General features: G+C 49.2%; 1 protein-coding gene across 1 annotated transcript in view; it reads left to right on the plus strand.

Moving 5' to 3' along the window:
- Positions 1-22,741, plus strand: part of MEGF11 (multiple EGF like domains 11) — a 352,130-nt gene that overhangs the window by 252,478 nt on the left and 76,911 nt on the right. The window lies entirely within an intron of this gene.

A 22,741-nucleotide genomic window follows, 5' to 3' on the forward strand; every position in this document is an offset into this window, starting at 1 on the left:
CAGACCGGGGCTCGAACCCATGTCCCCTGCATCGGCAGGCAGATTCTCAACCACTGCGCCACCAGGGAAGCCCCCCCATCATCTTCTTTTTAATTTCATCCAAGTCTTTGGTGTGGGGTGAGACATGCATTAGTATATCTCTTTTACACATCTTTGGGTTGTTTGACTGCCCACCTTTTTAGCTCTCCACCTCACCTCAAAGATATCAAGTCACGCTCTGTTGCATGTGGAAATATCAGGAAAATCATAGAATCCCCTGTTTTTCATATGAGAAATTTGAAGTCATGGTAAAGATGACTAAATAATAAGGGAAATCAAATTGACTTGCCTTATGGGGGTTGAGAATGGGATTGAGTGGAGCAGGACACGAGGTGATGGGGCGGGGGGAATAGCTTCAGCAAAGCCCCAGGCACACGAAGGCAGAGTCTGCTGGAAACCTGGGTGTGAAAGGTGCCGAGGTTGGGGGTGGGGCGCGGGGGAGGATAGGGCAGTGGGAAGGTGGACCTGAGTGTGGAGGGCTTTGAATGCCAGGCCCCCATGCATCTGGACTTGAACCTTGAGCCACTGAAGGCCATGGAAGGGCTCTACACAAGGCAGTGACCTCATCAGATTGGTCATTTGGGAAGATCACTCCAGAAGTTAGGCACAAGTGGGGTGGGGGAAGATACTAGAAGTGGGGCACTCGTTTGGACGCTTGTCACAATGATCTGTAGCCACCCGTAGCTTCTCCTTCTCCTGGTGCTGTTAGGTTATTTGGTAGATACTGGCCAACTCTCAATAAGGCCCTGATGGCTTATCCCAGTCCAGCTTTTCCTCCCCACCCTCCATTCAGTCACTCCCAGTGACAGAAAATTTGCCTTCATGAGACGTCCGAACAACATGGCAAGGGAAACCACCATTACCCACTCTCACATGGCAGGGAAAAGGCAAGCAAAGGGGAGAGTTTTGCCCTCTATTTCTGGCTCGCAACTGTGGTTCAGCTCTAATGCTGCGGTAGAAGCAACCCTGGGCCTCTGGAGACCTGTTCAAGGCTCAGCACTGTCCCTAGTTCATCACGTGGCCTTAAACAAATCGCTTTCCCTTTCTAGGCCTCTGAGTCTTCACTTGCAAAGGGGGTGAACGGAACTAGCTGATCACTAGGGTGTCTGCTGTCCTAATACTTTGTAATTACAACCTCCACTTCACTCTCTGTGAATCATTTATGGGACTCAACTCTGACGCCTACAAATAGTCTACTCAACCCTGATCCTTCACTTCATAATCATAACTGCTACAACTCATTGTCCATTTATCATGTGCTTGCCACTGTGCTGAGCCCTGTGTAATTGTATCTAATTACTACAACTACCCTACCAGGTAGGTGCTATCATTATTTTCATTTTACAGGTGGGGGAAACTGAGGCACGTAACATTTTAGTAACTTGCCCAAGGTCACCCTGCAGAATTCGAACTTGAACCCAGGTCTGTTAGCCTCCACAGCCATGCTCTGAATGCCTGTGCCTTAATGCCCAGCCCCAAGCTCAGATCTGCACCTGGTCCCCATAGTAGCACCTTCCAAGGTCTCCTTGGTCCACATCAAACCTTGAGGGAAAAACTTGTCTGGGGCTCTTCTGGACTTTGTGAGTGACCAGACCCCACCCCCACCCGGAGAGCTCTGCTGAGGTGCTTGCCTTCTGTTTGCTTATTTTAATAAGATTGTCCCCTCTCTCGACCCTGAGTGATGACAGGTAGCCAGCTAGAACTAACTACAGTGTTAATTTTGCCTTGAAGTCCTCCACCAGCTCCCCAGCTGGAGACAGCTTGAACCCGTGAGCTCATTAAGCAACAGAAGCCTGTCTTCCCACCACTTAGATGCAGGCGAGAAAACTCGTAATAGACCTGCTTTTACACTGAGTTGAAAAGAGCGGCACTCACCCAGTCCTGAATAACTTGCTTTCAGCCCCCATCCCATTCCCCCCTCCCAGCATTCAATTAGCTGCCAATTAGACATCAAGGGCTCCCCAGCCTCCTGCCAGCCCCTGACCCAAAACAGGAGCTCTCAGCCCAGGTTCAAAGGCATTTTGATTGTGTGCCTGAATTTATCCCGTTCCCTTCCCTTGGACCTGTCTTCCTTTCAAAGTGAAATGCTTTAAAAGGAAAAGAAAAGAAAACCACACACACTGGGGAGGCCCACTGGGACCCCTTGTGGTTCAAACATCCAGTTCAGAGGGCCTCCCGACCGCCCTCCTACACAGCTCCCAGCACATCCTGGGCAGTCAGCCTCACCTAGTCCTCCCATCCCAACCCCTTTGGGTCCCAGCCACTGCAGGAGGGAGATGAGAGGGAAAGATGGGTAGGGCAGAGGAAAGGAGGGTGAGAGTGGGGAGAGAGGCAGCAAAGATGGAAATGGAGACAGGTAGAGAGATGGAGGGACACCAGGAGAAACAGCTGCTAAGTCTCCTATCCTCCCCAGGGAGGTTGAGCTGCAGAATGAGGACCACCTTTGTAGTCCTCCAGCTTCCAGGGACTCTGATTCCTGGTAATGACAGTATCCTCTACTGGGCTCTGGAGTGCTAGGGTGGAGTGGCAATCATTCCAGCCTGGGGGAAGCGTCCCCTCTCCCTCAGTTTCTAAGCAATTCTTATCCTTCTCTCCCCCCTTATACCAGCTAGGCAGGGCTGCTAGGTACAGATGTTCAGGTTGTGCACTGCGTAAAGCTGATGTAGAGAAACTTCTATGGGGTGCACGTGGATGGGTGTGGGGACTCCAGCCCTCCCAGAAGTCCTGGAGGAGCCTCTTCTGTACATAGTCAGGGACACACACTGCCTGGAGGCTGCTTCAATCCTGTTTCTTCCTAGACATGCCCCAAGGTCCTTTCTCTTATGAGCTGTCTGAGGCCGAATTTCTGTCCCCACCCCCCAACTCTAAAGAACCTAGAGAATGTTCCAAGCGGACTCTCCTACCGATTATCTCCCTACAGCCCATGATGACATTCCTGCCTCCAGGCCTTCGCTCATGCTGCTCTCTACTGCTTTCCCTTATTCCTAAGTCCACTCTTCCTTCAGGCCTAGGGAGTCCCATCTCCTCCTGGAAGTCTTCCCAGCCCTGGGGGCCATGCCTCTTCTGCACACCTCAAGTTCACAGTGTGCCACCACATCTCCCTGGGCATTAGCTCCTTGACCTGTAGTGAAACTTCTCCTTTGTCCTTTTCATGCGTCACTGTGCACGCCCCATCCCCACCCCGGGTCGCGAGGACTGAGGGCAGGAGCTATGTCACTTTTTATCCCCTGCTCCTGCACCATGTCTTGCGTAGATTTGTTGATGAATTGTTCATTGAATCAACATGCATTAATACTGGGTGCCCAACACATACCAGACAGCATGCTGGGCACTGTGTATACAGTAGGGAACAAATCGGACTTGGTGCCTTCCACAGATGCCCTTGCTTCCCCAGACCCTCAGCGCTCACGGCTACACACCAGAGACCGCTGTGACAAACAGCTGCGGCTCTGCCACAGGCACAATACACAGAGCCAGCAGGACGTGCGGCAGAGAGAATGCCCACCCCGCCGCCCTCCACCAGGGGCAGGACTGAGGGGTTAATGGAGAAATGCCCCAGCTCCCTTGCACCTCCATTAGGATAACTCTACTCCTAGAGTTCTTGGTTATCTCCCAGAGGTACAGGGGGATTAACTCCTGCTGTGCTGCATCTCCCTCCCCTTCCCTTTCCTTCCCCTCCCCTCCCCACAGAGTCACCTCAGGGTCTGCTTCCACGGAAGCCCAAACCAAGTCCCTCCCTGAAGGTGGAGGTGATGACGATGACAAGTCAGGTGATGATGATAATGACCTATGGATCCAGCTAATACCTCAGCTCCCTAATGAGTTTACCCTTGCACGTAACATGATGCCTTGATTGATGACTTTGTTTATTCATTTGTTCATCTCCATATTTCCTGGAAGGGTTTGTTAAATAGTACTGAGCACCTCCTACTTGCAAGTCATTAAAAAGGAACTTTTACACTATATACTGGCCACGATTGTCTAAGGCACCTAAGACCCATTTTATAGGTGAGATGAGGAAGCTAAGTCTCAAGGGATAATGGAGGTCACACAGGTGGTAAGAGGCAGAGAGGGGATTTGAACTCAGGTCTGTGTGATTCCAAAGCTCGGGTGCCTGATGAGTAGCATCGAACAAGGCAAATAAGCAGTAGGCACAATGCATTTAGAGTGAGTGGGGGGAGGGAAGGCTCCTGAAGCTTCCCTAAGGGAGAGGCGCTTAATCTGAGCCTTAATGGATAGGAGGGTTTCAGGAGATGGAGAAGCCCCCCTGTGTGGGGTCTGCAGAGCTTTAAGGAGTGACTGCCACATGAAGGACAAGGACAAGGAGGCTGAGCACCCCCCACCCCAAGACGGAATGAAGGGTGCTGAGGCCCAGACCACTTTTTCTAACTGATTAATTAATTAATTTTTGGCTGCATTGGGTCTTCGTTGCTGCACACGGGCTTTCTCTAGTTGCGGCGAGCGGGCTTCTCATTGTGGTGGCTTCTCTTGTTGCGGAGCACGGGCTGTAGGCGTGAGGGCTCAGTTGTTGTGGCGCACGGGCTTAGCTGCTCCACGGCATGTGGGATCTTCCCGGACCAGGGCTCGAACCCATGTCCCCTGCATTGGCAGGTGGATTCTTAAGCACTGCGCCACCAGGGAAGTCCACCCAGACGACTTTTGCTAAGTTCAGCTCGTTAGATTCCCTCTAAAATCCCAGGTCCCTATGGGCTCAAAGGGTGCCCCCAGAAGCTTAAAGTGTAGGTATCCCGCGTAATGAAGCCGCCTGCCACTGCCTGCTGCAGGCCACGCCTGTGGTCACCAGAAATCCAAGGGTCATTAACCCCATCCAGTTTGCTCATTTGCCGGTCATGTTCCTCACCCAGATAGCTGACTGGGCAATCAGCTCCTGGAGTGGCCCTGGCCTTCCCCACAGCCTGAGTCTCCTCCTCGTGGTTCTCAGCTGCACGGAGTTGGGGTCGGGGGCAGGGCGGGCGGCCACCACCGCTGTGACTGGGCCTCTCAACTCTCCGGCTTATGGCAAATGCAGCACCCACATTTAGTGTTGGGTGAGACAGGCTTCGAGAGTCACTGCTTGGCACCCAGAGACATAAATAACAATAAGGGAACTATATTTAGCAAGGCCTCTGCCTCTCCTGGAGGGGAGCACGTAATGTATGAGATCTCAGCTTGTGTAAAACTGTCAGCACATTTTCTGAATCACCTGGATGCCGATGCACGGAGCTGCCCCAACTGATTCTCCTCCCCATTCAGGCCCCCTCCCCTCCCCTACCCAGATATCTCCTGCCTGGTGGGGTGACGAGGGGAGCATCTCAATGGCACCAGGAGGAAGGGAGCTCTCGCTCACTCCCTCCCCCCACCTCCTTCTAAACCAGGAGGTCCTGGTTTACCCAGGATGGTGATGGGCTGCAGAGAGGGACCATGTCCCTCCTGGCTCAGGGTTGTAAGTCCTGCCCACAGGGCAGTCCTGTTTTCTTTCTTTCATGGAGTCATGGTAGAACCCTTCAAGAGCTTCCCATTGCTCTTAAAAGAAAAGCCCAACTCCCTGCCATGGCCACATCTGGCCCGTCTACCTCACCTAGAGCCCTTCCCTCTCTCTCAACATCCCAGCTGTGCTGCCCCCTTCAGGGCCTTGACTCTGCCAACCTTTCCCCACCTCAGGACATTTGCCCATATGCTCTTGCTTCTACCTGGAATGTTCTTACCTCCTACTCTCGCCACGACTGTCTCCTTCTCATCCTTCAGCTCTTAGCATAAATGTCACCTCCTCAGAGGGGGGCTTCCTTGACCTCTCAATTGAACCCCTGTCTTTGTTTACCATCAAGCTGTTCTTTGCACCTTCATACCCTTGTTGTAACTTATGATTATATATTTACTTGTTAATTTATTCACCTGTTGAGCAAGTATTTATTGAGCATCTCTATGCCAGATGGTGGTCTAGGTGCTGGGGATACAGCAGTGAAGGAAACAGGTCCTCAGGGAGCTGACATCCTAGTGAGAGTCCCAGACAATAAACAAAAAGATGAAAGTAAATATATGGTACAGTGATTACATAATATCAGATAGAATAAGTTCTCGAAAGAAAAATAAAGCTGGGGGGATGGGGGAGAAAACTTGGAAAGCTTGATCCAAGAAGGCTCTGAGGAGGTGCTGTTTGAACAAAGGCCAAAATAGAGGCCTTTAGTGCTTCTTGTCTGTCTCTGCTCCTGGACTGTTAGCTCTGAGACAGTATTCTGGGTGCTCTATTCCCCACTTGGCCCCCAGGGCCTGGCACATTGTAGGCATTCACTAAAGTCTTATGGAGTGAATGAACAAATGGACAACTGACCAGACCTCCTACCACTATAGCACAGGTGTCTTTCCTTCACTTCATCCTCAGCCGATCCTAGGAGCAGCTGGTCCCCGTTCCTCGATAATAACTCTCAATAGATGGGAAGGCCATTTGTCACTCCGCCCTCAGGCCACCTCTCTCCAGGGAAAGCAGAGGTCCTCACCCAGCAGTGATGGAGAGAGTGTCCTCTGACTGGCAGGCCCAGCTGGGAGCTGCTCTCAAAGTCCCTCCCCGTGCAGGGACAAATGGACCATGACACGAATGACACAAATAGCAAGACAGAGTTGAGCAGGAGACCTCAAATACCAAAGAGACATGGCTTCCTGATGATAGGTGGGCCCTGTGTTAAGTGACCCCACTGGGGAAGCGGTACCGTGGAGAATGGTGGGTGGGATCAGAGCCTGAAGACGTGGAGTCTCGGCTCTCCTAACTAGACCAGGGGCCTTGGGCAAGCTGCTTCATTGCTCTGGCCCTCGGCCTGTCCATCTGAGCAATGGGAATACCAAAGTTTGCTTTGATGACCTGTAAGCATAGAGGTGCTTTGGAAGGTCAAGGGTGTACAGATAAGCAGAATTATTCCAAGTAACAAGTTAATTGCGCAAAGACTTGGAAGAATGGTTGTATAAAGCGAGGCAAACCTGCATTTGTTGTCGTTGTTGTCAGAATTCTATTTATGCCTATAATTCAGTGGGCGCCTGTGAGCAGAAATTCAGAGCACACACACATGTGCTCCAAGATTCAATACTTTGCTTCCTCCTTTGGCTTTGCTGTTCTCCCCATCCCTGACTCTTTGTCTCTGATAGCTCCTCCAGGTAATTCAGAAATCTCAGCATGTCTGAGATGGAAGGAATCTTAGGGCTTGTCTAGTGCTACCCTTTTTATTTTACGATGGGGAAACTGAGGGCCAAAGAAGGGATGTGATTTGCCTAAGGCCACACAGAAAGTCTGGTGTCCATAACCCCCACATGGGGCCAGAGGCCAGGAGGGGATGGAGGGTAGATGCTTTCCTTAAGCAGGTTATTACTTCTCTGTGTCTCACTTTCCTTATCTGAAAATGGAGATTATGGGGTTGTTGGGAGGGTTAAATGAGATACTACTTGTAAAGAGCTCAGACAGGGCTTTCTCTATAACAGGGCTCACTGCATGTTAGCTGCTACTGTCCTACCAGCAGGCACCAACAGTGCCACACAGCCATTCCAATCAGTGGGCGCCCTGCCCTACCAGTTAATGAATATTTTTAATGTCATCCTTGGTTATATTCATCATTCCCAAGTTCCTAGCCCCTTAAGCAGCACAGCAGTCCACAGGACTTCCCAAAAAAGACAAAGAAGACGGAAACTCCCCAGCCGGATCTCCGGTAAAACCACCTATAAACCTGTCTTGGTTTGCTCTCATCCCTCCTCTGAGCTGTGTTCTAGACCAGTGCCATTCAGGGTGGTCTGTGGACCCAGAGTCCAGGAGTTGTCACTGGCCAGCGATGAGATAAGTAAGCAAAGTGATAGTAAGTGTTTAGAAACTTACGGTAAGTTTGACATTGCTGTGACAGCCAAGCCTGTGGTCGGTGGACTCCTCTGCTGAGCAGGACATAGCCTAGTGTGGGTGCTGTCAGAGGCTCACGGAGAGTGCCACATGGTGTGACCTGCCTACGAGTCAGGCTCAGTTAGGACCGTGTGTCTGTCTATGATGGATTGGAAAATAAAACAAACAGAACTGGTCCTTCCCCATGGATAGTTTGAGAAGCAGTGGTCTAGCCTTCCTTCAGTGAAACGAACTCCTGAGTCTGCTTCTGCCAAGCCCTCTGCAGCGGGGCTGCGTGAACCCCTCCTTGCAGGCTGCTCTACACCCTGAACTCTCCCTCCCTGCCTCTGCTGCCCTCCGCTCAGACTGTCTTCCCCTTGCTTTCCCACCTATTGAAATCCTATCCCTCCTTCTAGATCCTAAATCAAATCCTCTCTCTTCCCCAAGGCCCTCTTGGGCAGATTAACCCCTCCCCAAATGCACCCCAAACCTCCCAGTGCCCTTTCACCTCCAGCAAGTGCCGTTCCCAGTCTGTCTCATGTGGTCCACGGATCCTGCATGTGTGCCTGACCTGGGTCACTCTGTGGCCCCTGAGGACCAACTGGGCCCTCCCACCCGTTTTAAGCCCCACCTAGTCTAGACCTTACATCTAATCAGTTTTCAATAAATGTCAGCCAAGCTGATTCAAAGCACCAGGTGTACCAGTCAGCTCCAGGTGCTGTCTTTACCAAAAGAAAAAATGGCTCAGATGTGAATCCATTTCATTGGAACAATCGTGGTGTAAGCCCTACAGGACAACCAGGGAAGCCACTGTGTCTGCTGGTGAGAACAGCCTTCCACCAGGCCTCTGGGGTGTGACATTAACTCCCAGGATGAGCAGCTGAGACAGAGGGTTCCAGGTCCATCCTGCCCCTGGCCCACAGCTTACTCTCCACATGACTCTCCAGGCTACCCTGGCCCAAATGACCTCAACTTGTTTTCCCACTCCCTGTGCCTGTGACCCCCTAGTGAGCTACTGGAGCAGCTCTACAAACCCCACCTTCCTCCTCCTCCTTCCCATGTGATGAGAAAGACCCCCAGTCCATCACGAACAGGGGGTCCAGTTTTCGTTCAAAATTCTCTGTGGGCCCACGAGGTAACCCACCTCTGCCCAGCCTCCATTTTCACTGCTTCTTTTTCTGCTTCCTGCATATTCCCTGTGGGGACGGTGACAGACAGAAAGCTCCTTAAGGACACAGACCCCGAGCACCACTGTGACTTCTTCCCCATGAGCGTCCATTGCAGTGCTGGCCCTGAAGTGGCTGCTCACTGAGTGAGGGGATGAAGGAGAAGGCATTACTTTAAATTGCAGAGAGAAATTCCTCAGCTAGACCTATGGAAGAACTTCCTGGCTGTGAGAGGAATTAAGCACAGACATTTAAAGGCAGAAAGGGTCTTAGAAGTTGAGTTTTCACCCTCCCCCACCCCGCATTTAGCTGCTTAACCCGTTACCCCTATGTGAGAACCCAGCAGAAAACTCAGCAACTCTGGAGCTGTGGAAATGGGGTGTCCAGAGCCACTGTCATGGCCCCAGCGCCCACCTGAGGCATAGGACCCTTAGGACTCCGTGGGTCGCAGCTTTACACCCACTCATCTGGGTTAATCCTGTGTATCTGCCATGGGAGACGCCAAGGCCTGGAAAGGTGGTACCTTCCTTGCCCAAGGCCTGTGACAGAGCCAGAGAGAGGCTGTTTCCACTAGACTAGACCTCACTGTTTGTAGCAAGTCAGAGTGAGGGGGACGATGGGAAGTGGCGGACAAGGCTGTGGAATGAGTTCACACCTCATGGGCGTGGATCCCATGACCTTCCTGTGTCCTTTCCTGCTCTGCCTGTTTAAGTTCATCTCCCTCAGAGCCCACATCTGGGGGTCCCAGTCCCACACCGAAGAGTTTCACCAAATTCCCTTTGATTCCCAACTGCCCCTCCCCCTCCTCAGCCTGGGGTTTGCTCAGGAGCTTTCGAAGGGAGGTGAGAGCTGGGCCCCGCTGGGGAGGGTGCAGGCCTGGGCGGCGGGTCCCCTGGTGGGTCTGTGGTATCTTTGCCGCCTTTGAAAGGCTCTTCCAAAGAGGTAATTCCTTTGTGCGCAGACATGATTTATGAGGCTTTCTAGGCAAATTGTGGAGATAAATTGTGGTCTTTGGGGCTGGGAAGCTTCAAAGGCAGTGATGCAGGGAGATCAGAGAGTGCTGGGCCGCCAGGAGCTGGGCCCTCATTAAAAGCCTCTGGTACTGGTGGGGAAGGGGGGTTAGGTTTTGAGCAGAGCTAAGGACAGACTAGCTCAGGCCGGCCCCTGGGTCCATTTGGGGCACCCACAGCTTAGGGAAGGGATGAACAGGGCAGGGAGTCCACAGAGCTGGCACCAGCCTCTGCTCAGCCTAGCCCAGGGACCTTGCAGGCACGGGGTCTCACCCCCCCGGCCTCTCACTGATGACCTGGACCTCCCCCTTCCCCTCTGGTCTCAATATCCTCTCTGTACGAGAACAGCATAGGCGTAAATGAACTCCAGTGTTCTGCCGTGCCTCCCACTCACTGCTCTGTGGTTCAAGGCCCTGTTGTCAAATGTCCCCATTTGAGAAACAGGCCAGAGATCACACGGGCTCTGAGATGATGGACGAGTCACCTAACCACACCTGACCTTGGTTCCTTCCCCTGAAGAATGCAGATAATCATAGCTATGCAGAGGAACCATGGCTTAAACTGAACAAGTACAATACCTACTGCAAAGTACCTAATACCTAGTTTTCTTCCCCATCGCCTGTCTACACAGTGTCATGGCATACTATATCTGGGGCGGTCTCCGTGAAGTTGATAAATTTGACTTCTACACCTTCCCATCTCCTCCCTCTGAAAGCAGGTTAGCATACATGCACACACCCTCTTCCTAATCTGGCGCCCAGGTCTGCTAATTGCCGCTTGGATATTAACAGATAACTGGGGTATTAATGCCCTGTGATGTGACTCACCCCCCCACACACACACACACCCCTACACAAACATGGGATGATGTACAATTTAATAGGGGATTCCTGAAACGCTGAAGAATGGAATCCTGATGGTACAATGCCAGGCAGACTCAGCGATACCTAGAAGCAAGGGTCTGGTGCTGGTTTCCAGATGCATCCATCCACAGAGAGATATAGGGCACTGATTAAATGGACTTACTGAATCTCCCCACTCCCTCCTGATATTTTGATGGCGTGATGTCTGGTTAAAATGGACTTGGTTGCCTGGAGCTGTGGTCGAGGCTGTGGCAATGGACACGAGGAAGGTAATGAGCTGAAGCCACTGACTCTGCTCAGGGCATTTTAATGTACCTACTGGCTTCGTTCCCCCTGCCCTGCTCCCCAAGACCCGACCAGCTCCCGGGCCCCCTGGCCTGACAGTGGGTGCTCTTCTAGTTGTAGCTACCCCAGCAACAGCCTTCCCAGCACCCCTCCATCATCCCTTGTTCTGATGGATCAGTGTTTCCCATTTGCTTGTCTGTTTTTCAAATCAGCCCCTAGAACATAATGCGTGCTCAACAATTGTTTGACAAGTGAATAAATGAGCATAATTCATCCCCCAAAAGCTGGTGTGGTGGGATGGAAAGAGCTTTAGATGGACATGGCCAGCTAGTTTCAAATCTAGCTCTCCAGTGTATTAGCTGTGTGACCACAGGCAAGTCACTTGGCCCCTCTGATCAGTTTCCTGACTTGGAAAATGTACGGGGTACACAAGATGCCCTCTGAAACCGAAGACTAAGAAAACCAGTCTTTGACTCTCAGCTCTGCCTTTTGCAATTCGGGGTGCCTTTGCCCCTGAGAGGACATTTCTAAATATCTGGAGACATTTTTGGTTGTCACAATTGTGTGTGGGGGGTGCTACTGGCATCCAGTGGGTAGAGGCCAGGGATGCTGCTAAACACCCTACAATGCACAGAGGCCCCCACAACAAAGAATTTTCTGGCCCAAAATGTCAATCATGCCGAGACTGAGAAACCCTGATTTACTTATTTCATGTCTCTGAGCCTCAGTTTTCTCAGCTGAAAAATGGGATAATAATCCACCTCACATGGTTTGTCTCAAATCCTCTTTGAAACAAGGCAAGGTATGAACAAATGACACAGGCTTAGTAAGAGGGTTAAATGACACAACCCCTATGAGGACACAGCTCGTCCGTAGGAGGCTCACAGGGTTAGGGTTTTGCCTATGCGTGTGTTTAGTCCTCTACCCCTGCCACCCTCGAGGACCAGTGGGACGTGAAGGGGCAGCCTGCGTTCCAGGCAGCCATGGTGAATTCTGCCTGCCCTTGGAGGCTTGAGGGAGATATAGACAGTGTGGTTAAATAACACAGAGTAATAAGTATAATAACTAGATCACTAAGAGCTAATGATACATCATTATGACCCTGTGCTGTCAGCATCTGCTAGGCTTAGGGACTGTGTCAGGAGATTTGGGTTTTAATCTACAGCCCTTGGTCTATTAATATTTAATTCCAGCAATCTAAGTGGTGGAGAGATAGGGGTCAGAGCCATGGCTCAGCTCAGAGCCTGGAACCACCTTGAATTTTTCTTTCCACACAAGGGCAAGCATACCATCCACCCTGTCTCCTCTGGCCTGTTTCTCAAGTGGAGACATTGAGCAACAGAGCACAGAATCACACAATATCAGAATGGGAAGAGATCCCAGCGTGTACCTACTGGTGTTTCTTTTTCTTCTTTTCTTTTCCATAATGGTTTATCACAGGATACTGAGTATAGTTCCCTGTGCTATACAGTAGGACCCTGATGTTTGTCTAGTCCATATATAATAGTTTGCATCTGCTAGTCCTAAACTCCCAATCCTTCCCTCCCCCACCCCATACTGGTGTTTTTTAATGCGGACACCACTGGCACTTGGAAGGCATAGTTCTTCATTGTGCAGGACTGTCCCTGATCATTTGTGACAACCTAATCCCTCCCTCCCCCTATTTCCAGGTGCCCTGTTTGGGAGGGTGACCTACTCCAGGCAAGAACTACTGATCCAAATCCGTCATTTTACACATCTAAACACAGAGGCCCAGAGAGGGGAGGGGGCTGCCCAAGATTGCCCAGCGTTGGCTCCGACCCACCCTTCGATGCTCCCTCAAAATTGCAGCTTGGGTCTGGAAAAAAGTGGAGGGGCTTGGCCTTTGAGGATTTGCCTGTGCTTCTTTTTATATAAATAAAGTTATTTATTTTATTTTATTTATTTTTGGCTGTGTTGGGTCTTCGTTGCTGCACACAGGCTTTCTCTGGTTGCGGCGAGCGGGGGCTACTCTTCGTTGCAGTGCACGGGTTTCTCGTTGCGGTGGCTTCCAAGTGCACAGGCTCAATAGTTGTGTCTTGCGGACTCTAGAGCGCAGTCTCAGAAGTTGTGGCACACGGGCTTTGTTGCTCCATGGCATGTGGGATCCTCCCGGACCAGGGATCGAACCCGTGTCCCCTGCATTGGCAGGTGGATTCTTAACAACTGTGCCACCAGGGAAGCCCCTGGCTGTGCTTTTATTGAGGTAAGTCAGTTGACAAATGGCCTCGCTCACTGGGAAGTCACTTTATTTAGCAGCTGAAATGGTTTCCAGTGGCTGCTGCTCTGTCTCTGCCTCCATGCCTGCTGCTTTGTAAACTCAGGAGCAATCCCATGACCTGGCAGCTCCCCACTTCTTCTCAGGGTGGGCGGGGGCATGGGCCATTCCTGGGAGATGCTCTGATTGTGTCAAGCCTTTCCACTGCTAAGGGGGCGTTGTGGGTGCCTTGGCCCAGACTATGGTACAGGCCGGGGCAGCTCAGGGCCATTGCATTCCAGATTCCTTTCTACCCCTTGACCTTCACATCAGTGGCCGGTCAGTCTCCTTCCTTGCTGAGTCTCAGGATTGCCATCTCTGGAATGGGAGGAATCGTCCATCTCTCCCACCCCACCCGCCCAAGACTCAACATCCTCCTGGCCATCTCCCTGAGAGGACCAGTGAGAACACAAATCACCAGAAAGACAGTATTTCTCATCTGCAGAGGAGCCACCAAGGAAGCCCTGCTGAGCTTTTTAAAAGGACCTGTCCTTGGGCTCCACCACTCCAGAATAATTAAATCAGAATGTCCAGGGCTGAAGCCCAGGCACGAGAGGTTTGTAAAACCTCCAGGATGGTGCTGATGAGCAGCCAGGCCGAGGACCACTGTCTGAGGCTGTGAATCCCCACGGGAGGAGGCTCTTTGGTCACTGGAGAAGGGCTGGCCAAGCCCCCTTGTCAGCATGGCTGATGGCTCTTCCCGTCCCCAGCTCTGGGCTGGACACTGGGTGAGACTGTGCGTGCACGTGGGAGGCAGGGACAGCTGCAAACAAGAACTCAGCCCCAGGGCCTTCCCTGGTGGGGCAGTGGTTAAGAATCCGCCTTCCAATGCAGGGGACACGGGTTCGAGCCCTGGTCCAGGAAGATCCCACATGCCGCAGAGCAACTAAGCCCGTGACCACAACTACTGAGTTTGTGAGCCACAACTGCTGAAGCCCCTGTGCTGCAACTACTGAAGCCCACATGCCTGGAGCCCGTGCTCTGCAACAAGAGAAGCCACCGCGATGAGAAGCCCACGCACCAAAACAAAGAGTAGACCCCGCTCGCCACAACTAGAGAAAGCCCGTGTGCAGCAACGAAGACCCAACGCAGCCAAAAAATAAATAGATAAAATAAAATAAATTAAAAAAAAAAAGAATGCACCCAGGTCCCCATGCTGTAACCCATGGGGACTCCAAGGCTAGTAGAGGAGATTGGACACAAGACACCTAAAGCTACTTATGTAGAAGTGGTGACAAAAAAACAATGGTCAACCAAGTTATTGCTCCTAATAGAGAAAGTCAACAAAGGCATAAAAACATAGCAAGTTGTGCCTTTAATAAGTGATCTTCAGGGACTCCAAAAGATACTTGGACATGCATTATTCACAATAGCCAAACGGTAGAAATAACCTAAGTGTCCCTCAAGAGATGCGTGGATAAACAAAATGTGGCATACTTATACAATAGAACACCATTCAGTCATAAAAAGGAATGAAGTACAGATATATGCTACATCATGGATGAACCTTGAAAACATGATGTTAAGTGAAAGAAGCCAGACACAGAGGACTAATGTTGTATGGTTCCACTTATGTGAAATATCTAGACGAAGCAAATTCATAGACACAGGAAGTAGGTTAGAAGTTTCCAGAATGGAAGAGGGAATGGGGAGTTATTACTTAATGGTTCCAGAGTTCCAGTTTGGGGTGATGGAAAATTTTGGAAATAGTGGTGACAGCTGTTCAACACCATGAGTCTAATTAATGCCACTGAATTGACTGTACGCTTAAAAATGATTCAAATGGCAAAATGTATGTTTTACATGTCTTATCACAGTAGGAAAAGTTCAGAAGAAATAAATTATCTCAACTGAAGAGGATAAAATTATGGGAAGTAGGGCCAGTCATGAAAAACCTGGGCCCTATGACCACCACCTCCACATGAACCAATCCCTGGATAAGGCCTTTGTGGAAAATGAGCCCCTGCTCTCACATCTCCCTGTGCATTGTCCAAGGTGGCCGTCTAAGCCCAGACTGGCCACCAACATCCCACATCCCCTCTTCCATCAACAGCAGGCCACACCCAGTAGAACAGCAGGGGTTAGACCTCAGACAGCCAGTCACTCCCCAGCTGGGTGACCTTGGACAAGGTAGTTAACCTCGCTGGGCCTCTGTTTCCTAATCTGCAAAATGGGGATAAGAATAGCACCCGTGTTAAAGGGGTTGCTGTGAGAATTAAATGAGAAAATTTACTTTATGCCTTTATCTCATGGCCTGGCACGTATTAACCGCCCTTTCAAGTGGAGTTACAAATTTGAAAGCTTGTCTGTGGTGAAGGTGGGTGGTGAAGGGAGAGACATAGCCACTCCCCTTGTGGGGGTGAGGGAGTACCCAAGCCTGGGCCCTGCAGAAAGGAGAGGTCAGCTGGGAGATGCACAGGCTGGGAAGGGCGAGAGTTGGCCGGATTAAAGGACCAGAACAAGCCAGGCCACAGACTTTTGGGTGGCCTAAGCCCTCACTCGCTGCCCAGAGAAGATCCGCCCACTTGAAAATATCAGCCAAAGCCAAATATAATTAGGAAGGAGCATCTGTGACAGAAATAAAAAAAAGTCTGTGAGGGGCTGACATTCCGGGGCCAAATTGGAAAGAGTTTGCGATTGTCTGTGAAAGAATGCAAAGTCCTGTTGTAACTTTAATGATGATAGTTTTTATTCACCTTCAGCAGGGTAGATAATTGACTCACTGCCTCATTTCTCTGTCATTGCTAGGGAATGAGGTGTTTTTAAGTGGAGTTTCTAAGAGAGCTGAAGCTTATCCCTGTGAACCCTAACTTTTTTTTTCACTTAATCACTGTAGGGGGAATGTCTATGGAATGGGTTACACACTTCCCTGCTTCCTTAATCAGAATATTCTAATTGAATGAAACCTCTTCCTGTCAATTTTGATATGAGCGATTATTTGCTCCTATGTTAGTGACTCCGAGTTGCTTTGCTTTTTTAGTCTAAAAATGTTTTCTGGTTATTTCCGTCAGTTTCTAATGTGCATAGAGCTCTTTTTGGAGGGGGGGAGCCCCATAAAACACACATACACAGATGTAAACACAAGCATATACAGTGTGCGTTCACACGCACGCACACACACACACACACCATCTACAGTCTGAGAACCCACATTGTTGGACTTAATGGAATTGCATTTCCGCGTGCTTCTCTAATACCCTGAACTGCCTCATCATGGCACTTTCACAGCATTCTGTAAATGTTGCTCCCACGGCTCTGTCCCCACTAGACTGTGCACTCCAAGAGGGCGGGACACTTTCTGCCACTAGCAGGTGCTTAGTAAATGTCTGTCAAATGGACGAGTAGAAGAGCAGAAGTGCCCAGGTGTGAGGGCATCAGTCAGTAGGTGAATGGGTTTTGAATGCCTTCCTGGATGTCCCTTAGCCCCCTCAAAACACAGTGAGCAAAAATAACCTCATCCTTTTCCCCCAAGTGTTTGCTCTTCCCCTTGTGTTTCCATAAAGTATGTGGCACCAGCATCCACCCAGCAGCCTAAGCCAAAGCTAGGGTACCAACCTCCCTCTCTCTTCTTCCCTGAGCACCCTGTCAGTCACCACCTCCTTGCTGATTCAACCTCATAAACTCAGCTGAAATCTGTCCCCTTGTCTCCATCCCAAATGCTACTACCTTAGTCGAGGCCACCATCATCTCCCTCCCATTATAACAGCCAGGTGCCCAACCCCACCCCTACTCCATCTCTCCTGCCCACATATCTATTCTCACCAGACCAGTCTTTCAGCAGCCACACCTGGCCTTGTCAGTCCTCCACTTAGAACATATTCAGAGCCTCCCAGCCCTTGTACGAAGTCTGCCTCCCTTAACATGGCTCACAGGGACTTCACTGGTGGCACAGTGGTTAAGAATCCGCCTGCCAATGCAGGGGACACGGGTTCGAGCCCTGGTCCGGGAAGATCCCACATGCCGCGGAGCAGCTAAGCCCATGTGCCACAACTACTGAGCCTGCGCTCTAGAGCCCACAAGCCACAACTACTGAGCCCACGCACTACAACTACTGAAGCCCGCGCACCTAGAGCCCATGCTCTGCAACGAGAGAAGCCACCGCAATGAGAAGCCTGTGCATCGCAACGAAGAGTAGCCCCCGCTCGCCGCAACTAGAGAAAGCCCATGTGCAGAAACGAAAACCCAACACTGCCAAAACTAAATAAATAATAAAATAAATTAATTTAAAAAAAAAAAAAACATGGCTTACAAAGCCCTTGGACCTGGTACCCAGCCCAGGAATCAACCTCACCTTGTACCTTGGTCTCCCTTAAAGTCTACACTCCAGACACACATATCTTTTTTTTCATTTTCCCTCACATTCATGCTTTTTCCCCATTCCAAACATTTGTATACATTATTTCCTCTGCCTAGATTCATTCCCCACCCTCACCCCTCCTTCAGGCCTTTTCTTTGAAGACATCTTCCCTAACCACCCCTGTCTGGGTTCAGACCTGCCTGTGTCTTCCTCTGATGCCCTGAATGACCCCTATTATAGCCCTTCTGCAGTCAGCCTTAAATGCTGCTCTCGTTGCTCTGTCCCCACCCACTATACACTCCAAGAGGGAGGGACACTTTCTGGCCCTCGCAGGTGCTTGGTTGAATGAACGAGTAGAAGAACGAAAGCACCCAGGTGTTAGTGCATGGGCTTCATGACAATATCCAGCTCCCTTATCAGAGGCATAGTTTTGCTTCTTACTGAGTTTGGTTGTGACAGAGTGAATGGAGGTCCCGTCTGATAAGTAAAGCATAACTGTCTGCCCTGGGATGCACCAAGGACAAGCTGGCTGTGGACTCCAGCAGTTGAGTACAGAGCCAAGGTCTGAGGGCAGTGACTATGCCAGCACAATGAGGGGAATCTCTTGTTCTGGGTCCCAGGGCTGTTCATAGTGATGAGTGGGGAGGATGTGTTTAGTCTCTGTGGTGTCCCGGTCCTCGTGGTTTGCAACTGCCACCTTGTCCCCAATGGCATCTCTTAAATCTCGCTCCTCAGAATCATCATTCAGAAAGTGTCACATGCACCTTCAGTGGAGAGTGCTGGAGCCAGAAAACCTGGCCTGCCCTTGACTATAACCTTGGGCAATCACATAATCTCTCTGACCCTTTATTTCCCCATCTGTAAAATGGAGAGATAATAAAACCTAATTCACATGGTTTTAAATGTCACAAGTGAACATTTAAAATGTGGTGGTTATTATTATTATTACAATGGAGTCACATCATATGTACGTTAAACTCATGCAAATTTAACTACATATGCTTGACAACAAAAAGAGATAGAGAAATGATACAGTAGGTAATTCTGCTGTCTTTCTACTCACTGAGTAGATCTCCCAGAGAGAAGGTGACGTGGCAGACACCCGACTGCTGGGTGCTCCATCACTCTCTGTCCTGTGAGCCTCTTTCGGTGTGAGTGCAGGTTATAATGATAACTGGACTCAATTCTTTAAATTGAGATATAATTGACATATAGCATTATATTAGTTTCAGGTTACAACATAATGATTCAACATCTGTATATTTTGCGAAACGATCGCCACCCTAAGTCTAGTTAACATCACACGTGGTTACAGTTGTTTTTTTCTTATGATGAGACCTTTTAAGATCTTCTCTCTTAGCAACTCTCAACTATACAATACAGAATTATTAACTATAGTCACCATGCTGTACATTACATCCCCTGAACTCATTTATCTTGTAGCTGGAAGTTCGTACCTTTTGACTATCTTTGCCCCTTTTGCCCACTCCCTGCCTCTGACAACCACCAATCTGTTCTCTGTATCTATGAGTTTGATGTTTGTTTGTTTGTTTGTTTGTTTGACTCCACATATAAGTGAGATTATACGGTATTTGTCTTTCTCTGTCTGACTTCTTTCACTTAGCATAATGCCCTCAAAATGTCTATCCATATTGTCACAAATGGCAAGATTTCCTTCTTTTTCATGGCTGAATAATATTCCATCATGTGGGACTTCCCTGGTGGTGCGGTGGTTAAGAATCTGCCTGCCAGTGCAGGGGGCATGGGTTCGAGCCCTGGTCCAGGAAAGTCCACATACTGTGGAGCATCTAACCCTGTGCACCACAACTACTGAGCCTGTGAGCCACAACTACGGAAGCCCACGTGCCACAACTACTGAAGCCCACGTGCCTAGAACCCATGCTCCACAACAAGAGAAGCCATCGCAATGAGAAGCCCGTGCACCACAATGAAGAGTAGCCCCCGCTCGCTGCAACTAGAGAAAGCCCGTGTGCAGCAACAAAGACCCAACACAGCCATAAATAAATAACTAAATAAAATTATAAAAAAATATATTCCATTGTGTGTGTGTATGTATATATATGTGTGTGTGTATTCATCCACTGATGAACATTTAGGTTGCTTCTGTGTTTTGGCTAGTGTAAATAATGCTGCAGTGAACATGGGGGTGCAGATATCTTTTCAAGTTAATGTTTTCATTTCTTTCAGATAAATACCCAGGAGTAGAATTGCTGGATTTGACAGTAGTTCTATTTTTAAGTTTTTGAGGAACCTCCATACTGTTTTTCATACTGGCTGTACCAACTTAAATTCCCACTGACAATGCACAAGGGTTTCTTTTTCTCCACATCCTTGTCAACACTTGTTATTTCTTGTCTTTTAGATTATAGCCAGTCTATCAGGTTTGAGGTGATATCTCAGTGTGGATTTTTTTTTTAATCTATGCATTCTTTTTTGTTAAATAAATAAATTATTTATTTATTTATTTTGGCTGCGTTGGGTCTTCGTTGCTGCGCACAGGCTTTCTCTAGTTGCAGCAAGTGGGGGCTACTCTTCATTGCAGTGCATGCGCTTCTCATTGCGGTGGCTTCTCTTGTTGTGGAGCACGGGCTCTAGGCACACAGGCTTCAGTGGTTGTGGCTCGAGGGCTCTAGAATGCAGGCTCATTCGTTGTGGCGCACGGGCTTAGTCTCTCTGCAGCATGTGGGATCTTCCTGGACCAGGGCTCAAACCCATGTCCCCTGCATTGGCAGGCAGATTCTTAACCACTGCACCACCAGGGAAGTCCCCTCAGTGTGATTTTGATTTGCATTTCCCTGATGGTTATGAGCACCTTTTCAAGTACCTGTTGGTCATCTGTATGTCTTCTTTGTAAAAATATCTATTCAGATCCTCTACCCATTTTTTAATCAGATTGTTTGTTTGTTTGCTATTTCATTGTATAAGTTATTTACATATTTTGGATATTAAGCACTTATCAGATATGTGATTTGCAAATATTTTGTCCCACTTGGTAGGTTCCTTTTCATTTTGTTGATCGTTTCCTTTGCTGTGCAGAAGCTTTTTAGTTTCATGTAGTTCCACTTGTTGATATTGCTTCACTTGCCTTTGCTTTTAATGTCAGATCCAAAAAATCATTGCCAAAACCAATATCAGGGAGCTTACTACCTATGTTTTCTTCTAGGAGTTTTTGGTTCTGGTCCTACATTCAAGTCTTTAATCCATTTTGAGTTGAGTTTTACATATGGTGTAAGATAGGGGTCCAGTTTCATTCTTTTGCATGTGGCTGTCCAGTTTTCCCAACACCATTTATTGAAGAAACTGTCCTTTCCGCATTGTATATTCTTGGCTCCTTTGTCATAAATTAGTTGACTGTATACATATGGGTTTCTTTCTGGACTCTGTATTCTGTTCCATTGATCCATGTGTCTGTTTTTATGCCAATATCATACTGTTTGAATGACTATAGCTTTGTAATATAATTTAAAATCAGAAAGTGTGATGCCCCCAGCTTTGTTCATCTTTCTCAAAATTGTTTTGGCTATTGGACTTGGTTTTTGACTCACTTACTGTAGTACCAGGTAGAAAATGCAGGGTGAGTCTTGCTCAGAATTTGGCAGCTCGGTTTGTATGTGTGTATATTTGGGGCACAATGAAGAAGGGATGAAGCAATATAGGGTGATTGGGATTCCACGCCTAGTGTGGTTCCATCTACTAAAAGTAATGGACAGTTTCCATGACTTTGACCAATTGACCCTGGTCAGCAAGTGGGAAGTATATGCAGGAGGGTTGGTGGGGCTGGTAGAGTGATTCTTCCATCAACCTTTTAGTTTCCAAAGATCCCATGTACTCACTGGCTTCACTAGAACCTTGTGCTTTTGTACATACCCAGCACTCAAGTACCACTGTCTCTTTGCTCATACTGAGCCTTTCCCAGGGACACCTTCCCCAATCCCACTCACCTGCCTCCTTTCCTCTCTGAGTGGCTAAACCCTACAGTCACTGGAGCACAAAGGTCAACTAATCATCTCCTTGTCTTGAGGCAGTAGGGTCTCTAGCCATTCCAGTTTGCCCAGCACAGAGGGATTTCTCAGAATGGGGGACTTTCAATGGTGAAACTGGGACAGTTAGTCACTCTGATTGTCAGACAAGGGAGACATCTTTTACAGCCCACTTCAGATGGCTTCTCTTCCAGGAAATGTTGCCTGCTTCCTTAGCTGGGAGCAGTCTTTTTCTCCGTGGAACATCTCCTAGTACATTATTTATGCCTGTCCTTGCCTGAACTCCACATGCACCTCTACTCCAGGATTTGAGTGAATGAGGCTATAGTTGAAGGATGTCTTGCTGTTGTGTGTCCTGTATGCATCAAGTGAGGGTCAGACTAGGAAGTGGCAGCAGGCTGGGTGACCTACCTGAGGACTGCCATTCAGTCCCTTCCCGCCTCCACCCCACCGCAGAGTGTGAATTGCTGCCAAGCTGGCTCAGATATCGCTCTTTGAAACTTTTAATTACATATAAAGATCTTCAAGGCTGTCTGTCACCTCCCAGGGAAATATTTCTTTTTTCCTGCTCCTTCTGAAGTTGGCTGCTTGGAAAGTAATGAAATTGAACTGAGGATGAAGGAACCAGTGTAGGCATTACTGTTAGGGAGACGCAGGATGAAAGAGAGATGAGGGTGGAGGCGGTGACAGGGAGATGGAGCCGGGGGAGGGGCAGGGCGTTAGAAGACTTGTTCACAGAGAGTGAGATGCAAGAGGTGAGAAGAACTAATGTTTCAGGAAGAGATGGAAAGAGAGAGAGATGGGAGCTGGGCTGGGGAGGCACCAAGAAGGGGAGGAGGGTCACGGAGAAGAGGGGAGGCACCCTGGAAGAGACGGGGCCTGGCTGAGAGGAAGAGAGAGCCAACCAAGAAGAGTTTCAGCAAAGGTAAAATAACTTGTGGTTCCAGACTTTCAAT

Source organism: Neophocaena asiaeorientalis, unplaced genomic scaffold (assembly GCF_003031525.2).
Source record: "Neophocaena asiaeorientalis asiaeorientalis breed wild unplaced genomic scaffold, Neophocaena_asiaeorientalis_V1.1 scaffold264, whole genome shotgun sequence".
Taxonomy (NCBI): Eukaryota; Metazoa; Chordata; class Mammalia; order Artiodactyla; family Phocoenidae; genus Neophocaena; species Neophocaena asiaeorientalis.